This window comes from Gambusia affinis, linkage group LG08 (assembly GCF_019740435.1).
Source record: "Gambusia affinis linkage group LG08, SWU_Gaff_1.0, whole genome shotgun sequence".
Lineage (NCBI taxonomy): Eukaryota > Metazoa > Chordata > Actinopteri > Cyprinodontiformes > Poeciliidae > Gambusia > Gambusia affinis.
The window spans coordinates 27092602-27101667 of NC_057875.1; positions in this window are offsets into that span (position 1 = coordinate 27092602).

The window sequence follows — 9066 nt, forward strand, 5'->3', positions numbered from 1 at the left end:
GTGAGAAGAAGCAATAATAGTTCAGCATTTAGGTAATTGTAATTGCTACTGGGATTAAAGCATCATAAAAGAACAGGGCAAGAGTGTTTTTTTTGTTTTGTTTTGGGTTGTTTTTTTACCACTTATGAGCTGAGGCAGAGACTGATCTGTCGTTTTGCTCGGAACGGAGTGTAACTGCCTCAGTGCAGACTGCTGTGCTGCTGGCTCTGGTGGTTTGGTTTGGAGCCTCCTACTGTCATTAATGCCGTTTATTCAAAGTCATAAGGGTCTGTTTCACATTATATATGTTTAATTTCAGCATAGTCATTCACACAGAACGACAGCTAATAATTTTTCAGTCTATTTTCACAATAGCTATAATGAGCCATGAAAAGTACTGTGGAGTAAATAATAGCTGGAGTTAAACTCAGCAGCAATAACATGGGTTACTTAGCCTGTCTCAACAAATAAGTGGGGTTTTATTTTCAATTCTTATTTTCACCATGTTACTCATTCATTTATAATATCAGTTTCAAACAAAAAAACAATAGCCTAGAGGTAAATATTTAGGTTGCTATTTCACTCCAAACTAAATGTTTAGTTTGTAAACAAAATATTCTGCTCTTCACAAATCATTTAGTTTGGAGCAATGCTAGCTAAATGTTTAGCTAAATATGTTGTAAATGAAATATTTAGCTTTTGTAGCTTACTAACTCATTATTTAGATTGGAGCTAAAAATGTAGTTTGGTTCTAGATGTTTAGTTTATAAATTGAATAATTAGCTATCCAATTAAATATTTAGTTTGTGGCATTTATGAATGAATGAATAAGGAGGTGAAAATATGACTATAAAAAATTGACCCCCATTTTTTTTCTCTTGTAACAGGCAAAAAAAACAAAAAACAATGCATTTTTGACTTTGCAACAATATTAAGTTTAACAAATCAGCCCATATATGTTAAAAAGATAAAATAAAAAATGGTCTAAATTGACACAAGTTTCAATATGACAGACTTAAAGTTGGTCAAATGTTAGTTCTATGCAGGTCATCTCCACTAGTAGAAGTTGTATTTTGATTGTTACCTAGCAAATTAGGAGAGGCGCATTCCTTTGATCTGTCTTTAAATTCAGAACGTTACATAATCCACACAATGTATCAGTTGGCATGACGGGTTTGTGATGAAACGTTTGGTTTTTATCCAGCATGGTGCTTTAGGGAACCAGTACATCAAGGTTCTCATGTGTCATCAAGCTTGTGTGGCCCCTGACCCAGACATTCCTCTTCACAGTTGGTGGGTAAAGAACCCTATAGCCAAAGACTCCACAACTACACATTCACCAACAGGTTATCCCTGGTCTCCATCATGCCTGCAGATATTTTACCTTCTGATAAAATTCTATGTGAACCAAAATCAAAGCGAATAAAACGGAGGAATATCATCTTCACTGCCGCTGAGTTTAACTGGAGGTTAGATGAAGGTCATTATGAACTTGTGGCTGATGAATTACTGCTGAAACTCTGTAACTCACACTCAGTGCCTTCACAGAGCTTCTTTTAGAAGGAAGATATTCACATTTTCACAACTTTGTGTTGAACTCGTGTTAATCTAGACGACTTGTGTCTAATTGCAAAACAATCCATGCATATGTAGTAAGGAGGTTTCCCATGGGGAAACAGAAAGGAACATTTTAGGCATTCTTGAACGTACACCGGGAGGTATATAATAAAACGTACAGAGTTTGAATTACCCAACGATCACATGTCAACTTCTGGGAGGACCTCATTTTTATTTCTAGAGAGAACATCCGAAGATGTGGGGTAGGACAGGTTGGAGCGAAATATTTGCACGTGTAAATGAGATGAGCTGCGACTGGGGTGACGAGTGACGCTTTGCATCGCTGGGTAAATGACTTGCAGAAAGAACGGTACGTCGATGACAAGATCTGTGGCTGTGGGTTGCAGCGCTCGGATGTCAATGTGCGAATGTATAGTGCAAAGTGTTAGAAAAACAAAGCATGTTTTTATCAAAAATATTAGTAATTGGTGGTCTAATGATTGGTTGGCTGTTTGTCTTAGATGTTATCTACAACTGGTGGTTTTGAGTCTCCTAAGTGCATGGCTGTTTAATGAGGAGCCTGGACTTGTTTAACACACACAGAGAGTAGAAGACAGAAATAAAGGCAGTCAGCTGATATTATTCAGCGTTGAGTGAATATATAACCTCCTAAGAGAAAAGGTTTGATTATTAAATCAGCTTCTTCCCTTTTTGTCCCTCCCCCCCAAAACATTTCTTAGTGTTAGTCTGCCTCTGCTTAAATTTGTTATGCTAAGCAATCTAAGCAAGTAATGTCTTCATTTAATCAAAAGGGCTTAAATATTAGATTTTCTTTAATGAGTTTTATGCCCTGAATAAACTCTTTTGTGTTTTTGTGTGGGTTTTTTTTTCTTTCTTTATTTTATACCAGCAGCTCCCTTTTTCCAAAAGCTAATTAGGCTAAAGTCTTCAAACTGGGACAAATCAGCTCATTTTTGTATAAGACGTCCATGTGATGTCCTTAAAATTAGATTCCGTTTACTGCTTTTAAAGTGATTTTCCCGTTGAAACCAAGAACAACGGCTTTTCCTATCATGTTCCGTTTTTAAGAGAAAACCCTTCGTGGGATTTGGCATCTCGCTGCAGGAATCCGTCTCTTCCGAGCCACAGAAACATTGCAGTTGTGGTTAAGACGTCGGGACAGAGGGACTGCTGAACAGAAAACGCTCTATTTCATCTGAAGGGTTTGAGGTCAAAGCTTAGTCGGGTTTTTGTTACATGGAAGCTTTGCTGTGTTGCAGTTCATCGCTTGTGAAGGACTGCAGAGTGACACAGAAACCGTTAGTTACAATAATAGAGATTCACAAAACCTCTGTAATGTAAGTTTCATAACTTGTTAATTTCTTCACATTCTGTCATATTATATGGAGCTCCAGAGGGAACTTTTTTTTTTTTTTTTGCATTCCCTCGCAATAAGTTTAGCATTTTCTCACAATACTAAGCTGACCTAATTGAGTAATGAAAGTCTTTCTTACGGTGGCCATCGTACTTTCTATTATGGTGTGAAGTTTTCGAAAGGTTTTTCCGTGTATGTTAATAGCTCGTCTCTGACATATGGGAAGTTTTATATCTTTTTCTTTAGGATAGAAATGCACCACGAACCTATGATGTAAATGGAAGCCTTCTGTAAGAAGGAAAGAAAAAAAAAACGCATCTAAACTATTTGGACTATTTCTGAGTTATTTTCACGGGGCTGCGACAGACTGGCAACCTGTGCAGGGTGACCCCGCCTCTCGCCCAGAAAACAGCTGGAGATAGGAACCAGCAACCCTCCCGACCCCATTAGGGACGAAGGGTGAACAGAAAATGGATGGATGGATTTTTCACAGGGTAATAAAGTCTTCGGACGGTTTTGATTGTGGCTTCTCTGTGTTGGTAGTCTGAATGGTTAATAACAGGCCGTTTTTGTGTGCACCTCAACCTTACAAAAACAAACATAAACATACATTTTCCATCAATTGTTTTTGCACCAAACATAAGAATGTATAAACACGTCTTCACTGAAGCTCTTCAAATGTGTACATGTTTGAAATTTTAAATTGACATTTGTGACTGTAAACAAAATATACGAGGCTGTATTTGCTCATTGCGGGGGAACGCAATATTTTTGCCAGGTAAAAACAAAAGAAACATTTTTCTCCATGTCCCCTGGGGGGCTCTGTGATATTAGAACCCAAAGTGATTTTATCTGATAAACAAACACAATGTAGAGCATAATTGTTACTCTGAAGGAAAATAAAAAACGGGTTTTTCCACTTTTTTTGTCTGTGACTCAGGTTGTGTCCTGGTCTGGTTAAAACCAGCCCCTTGTTCTACGCTTCACTTCGTTCAGAAGGTCGGAACCCTCGGCTATTGAGAAACTATCGCTTCCTAGAACTGGTCACTGTTGAAATTTGAAATTTTACCCAGTTGCTAACATTTATCTGTGCACTGTGTGATGTGCCAGTTTGAGGCTATGAATCTTACCAGAAATTGCCTGTGTTGTAAACAACCACACCCTACTGAGCCGAATGAGACAGCAGATCAGAGATGTGAGATTACGACCAATTGGTATTGACTGTTAATGTTGACAGTGGCGAACACACGTCGATGGCGCTCCTACTCTTTCCCAGTAGTTTTTAGCACCAATCTGCTTGTTGAGCTTTCAGGTTTTAAACATCTGTCGCCATGGAAGTAATTTAAAAACCTGAACTCAATCATTTGAATGGATGAGTATTTATATATATATATTTTTTTTTTTATTAATATAGTCTACATTCCATTTGAAACAAGACTCTTTCTAAATCAGTTGACAAATCACAAATTGCAAAGTGAGACCGAATCTCTGGCTCTGAAGCGAACTTTGATGACAGACGGGCTCCTGACTCGTTTACGTTTCAACAAGGCGTATTAAATAGGTAGCAATACCTTTCGGCGTTTTACACACAGAACAAGATCCGTCGCTCCAAACTCTGCTTGTGTTTAGGAGAAACAACACGCCCCTGAAAACCGTCATATTATTCGGCCTGGAGCAAATGATGAAGGATTTATTGCATTTCCATGTACCGTGATTTTGTCACTGTCTTGAATAGAATCAGTGTACTAGTTTTTTGTGATTTTCATTCAGAGATCTTAAAATAACTCATGACTACAGATAAGAGTATTAGAAGGTTTCCTTGAGGACTAAAGTGAACCACTTAGGAACCTTATTCCAACATCTACCACACAGAGGTTAAGCAAATGCTAATTGCCGTATAAATGCACCAGTCACTTTCTGAAGTCCACCAGTCCAGCTGCCTAAAAATCAACATAGCAAATCCACCATGTGACAGTCCTTCATTTGGCATCTCCCTGTCAAATGCAGCATCTGAAAGAAACTACGAGGGGAAAGAAAGTTGAACATTTTTTGACTTTCCCAATGTTTTTTTTTTTTTCCAGAAGATTTCTTCCTAGAAAACCTCTGAGATTTTTTGGTGGAAAGTTACTCCTATTTGTTTTTCCATCTACAAAGACCCTAACAGTAACCAGACACTTTTCCACAGATGTAAAAAAAACAAACAACAAAACAGATCCCACATCAACATGTTAGCATCTCTGAAGTTCTGAATATCATTTTTCCCACAAGACTTTACATCCCAAACGCTTCTATGAGCCGATTCTTCCACCGAGGAGTCCAGAGTCAGTTGCATGAAGGTTTTCATACAGCAGTTCTGCCACATTTGGTGTGTAAGTGTCTGTGAACTGCCGAATGAGGAACAGATTGTAAAGTGCTTTGTGCTGACTGAAGTTAAGAAGGCGTTAAATTAGAGCAAGGAAAACATCCACAGGATTTACAACCAAGGAGCTTAAGTCATCTTTTTTCCATCAGCGCGATTTTCTTTTTTCTGTTTGCAGCTCAAGTTGTCAATTTATTCTTTTTAACCTGATAAACACCAGCATTACTCCTGATTTTGGTCTGACTGCTCATTATGTGAATGTAGCAAAGTTACTCCTGTGACTCCAGATGAGCGGATCAAACTTAAAGTAGCGGACAGGTTCTCTGCTGCAGGTTCCCAGCAACCATCACACACCAGCGAAAGGCCCTTCCTCTGAACCGGGTTTGTTTCCCCGCGCCATTCAATCGACCCCCAGTATGTTTGAGACCAAACAGGGTGGAAAGTGCTGAAGTGTCAGAGTTCCTTCCTGCAGACCAAAGGAACTTTTATGTTTTGGGGAAACATGATCCATCGCGTGCTCTTCAAAGCTTTGTTTGGCACTGGGGTGTTTGACTCCATCAGACCCCAGGCGGTATAAACCTCTCACTGCGACGCAAAGGATTTCTTCTTCAGGAAACAGGAGAGTGGGCACCGGCAGAGCTGAGGTTTAGGGAAATGAATAGTCACAGAGAGCATATAGAAATTTAATTTATTTATCCATTTGTTTTATTCAAAAATATTTTATTGGCATTTTTGGACCGCTTTAAGACCCTAGTTTGTAAATATCTATTAATCTGACCTCATGATACATTCTGCCATAAAACCTGCATGTCAAAGTCAAAGTTTCTCACAGATTCGGTTTTTCTGCCAAGGTTTTGAATCGGTTCAAAGCTCACCTCTCTGACCGTCAACACTATGTCCAGCTTTAGAAGTTCAAGTGACAATCTTCCCCAGTTCCTTCAGGTGTCCCTCAGGGTTTCCTTCTCTGTCCTTTGCTGTTTTCTGACTCTGTCTCGTTTTCAGAAAATTTGGCTTTCATTTTCACTGCTATGCAAGACGACACCCAGCTCTCCCTCTCCACCAAGCCCAGCAGCACTGTTCCACCATCCTTCCTTTCGGACGGGCCTCTGTGAAATTGAAACGTACTGAACTCCAAGAAAACAGACGTTCTCCTTGTTGGCACCGTGTCTACCTTATACAGATGCAGCAGATTCACAAATACAGTTGATGATTCCTCAAGACTGTGAGAGGAAGTTGGCATAGAGAACCTACAGAGTCACAAAGGGAACAGACGTACTCCATCTGGAAAGAACCCAACCCTAAAATAGTGAGTTATTTCACTTTCACTACCTTCTTTACTCCATTTCATTTCGTTTCCTTTCTGATTTTATCTTCTCTGTCACACAGTGAGAATGATGTCCCTCCGATGGAGGATGGGAGTTCTATGGTTTAAAAAAAAAGAAAAAGAAAAGCTCTGGAACTTTTTCTTTTTTGTCCTGATAACATGATTTGTCTTGCAATGGCAGTTTCTCAAGGCCTTGGAATGCCAGTCGATGCGCTTGGTGCCCAACAGTCTGACTCACTGGATCACATGAATCCGTTACCAACACAAATTACACACTTTCAATTTTAGATACAATTATTTTTACAGATAGGACGGCATGGCAGGGGACTGCTGCCCGCACAAAACAGACTGAACAGATTTAAAATAGACGACTATGAAGCTGTGAATATCAGACGAGTAATGGGAAGTGATCTGCTAGATTCTGCATGCTGTACGGTACTGATTTTGGAGGCATTTCATTCCTTGAGTGGCCATTGGACGAGACAAGAGCTTCCCACATTGTCAGCGTCAATTTCCTGATTTCATCTGTAGAAATATTGCTTCCACAGATCTTTGGGGCCCCGGTTTTAATCTGTGAGGGAAACACCCCGTATACCTTTAAATATTTAAACTTTCAAAATAGAAAGCTTAAAACATTCTGCTTTGATAAAGCTTTTAATTAGTTTCAGAGTGATGTTTGTCAGGTGGACAGCTGAGTACAGGGAGGTAGAGTGTACAGCCTGTTGTTGCCATGTTGTTGTATAGTTGGCAAGCTGCTCTTTATTATGTAGATCTTGCTAGTGCTAGGTTGGACTAGAATGTCTTCACAATTCCGAGACGTCCAAAACATTTCCAAGAGATTTCATTGCACAGTTGATGCCAATTGGTCATCTGCAAAGTGGATCTTTCACCACGTTCCGACCACGTTCTTTTGGATTTCGATTTAATAAGTGGGGAGGCCGTCGGAGGACCGGTGGTTCCCTGCATGAGTGCACCGCACAGTGAAAACCACTAATAAATTATCATCTAAGTAAAGCTTGCAAATGGACACAGTCACTCGCGTTCCAAATTGTAGTATGTCCCGGGAGACAAAGGTGGAAAATTTTCGGCATTGCAAAAAGAAAAAAAAAGAGTGTTTTAAAAACAAGAAGTCTCCTCCTGCCCATTTCGGTCATGGGGAACAGAGTGTTAAAGGCTTGGCTGGCCCGTCCAAACCACGGAGGGAAGCTCTTCTTTCAGGTTATGAGGAGCCATAACTTGAAAGAGAGATTCACGTCCACCTCTGCATGTCTGTGGAAACATTTTTGAGGAACCCTTCTGAGAGAGGCTTTCCAACAAGGAAATAGCCTGCTGGTGTTATTTTACCTGCAGTGTTAACACTCATGAAATTCTGACACTTATGATGTTGAATTGCCGCGTTGCGCTGGACGGCCAGGATCTACCTGGAGACTGCATTCGCTGCCTTCCTGGGGAACATAAATCATACGAAACAATTTAAACACACCATGCATATTTTAGACAGGTTTGTTTTTAGTGTTTACACAATCTAAATGAACTAATAAACAGTGTTTTGTTTTTTTTCTCTGTTGGGGTCGACTGAATGCGGTCTCTTTCTCACGCTGCAAAGACGAGTAAGCTGTCCGAAAGCATCAGAAAAGGCCGTTATCAAAATCCAAAACGACTCCAAAAGACACAAAACAGTCGCCAAGGAAGTAAAAAATATAAGTTTCAAAACCATGGAAAGTTATCAAGAAGTCTTCAAAGACATAAAACTGTCGTATGACATATTGAGCATATGGTAGAATGAGGGAAGTCAGTAAAAACAAAATGTGAAGATTCATGGAGATTCTAAAACAAAACCCCAGCAGGGGCCTTAGGTGGGACTGGAGCCACAGGACAAGTGGTTTAGCCTGCACCACACCCCGGACACGTCAGTGAATGTCTAGATATAGACCAGAGAGTAATGAGACCTTTCAGTACTTTTCGAACCAAAGACTTGATTAGAACAATTACAAAGCCCCACCAGAGTTAAATCTGTTAGTTAATCTGAAACAATTAGATTGAAGAGTTGAGCTGTTTTAAGCTTGCCAGCAATTATCCCAGACCTAAACTCCGTTTAGAAAGCTTCAGAAAATCTGCCACCACATCAAATAAATTTGGCAAATTCTCCCACAGAAACTCCCAGAAAAACTCAGCGACAAGATAGATCACCATCCTCTTGTCAGTAGCAGTATCACAGCAGAAAGACGTCATCTCACCACAAGCTTGTTGGGAGGTCAATAAATCTTTGCAGTCGAGGGAGCTAACAAGCTAGCAAGACGTGCCATGTGTTTTATGTTATTTTTTGCTGACTTTAGCTAATTAAACCAACTCAAACTCAAAATTTTCCAAACAGTGAGATAAAATACTGCGCTCAGCTGGTATGACTGATCTACAGTTTCACAAGAGACAGTCGTTAAGTTTGGTGCTGTTTTCTCCAACTGAACGTCGACG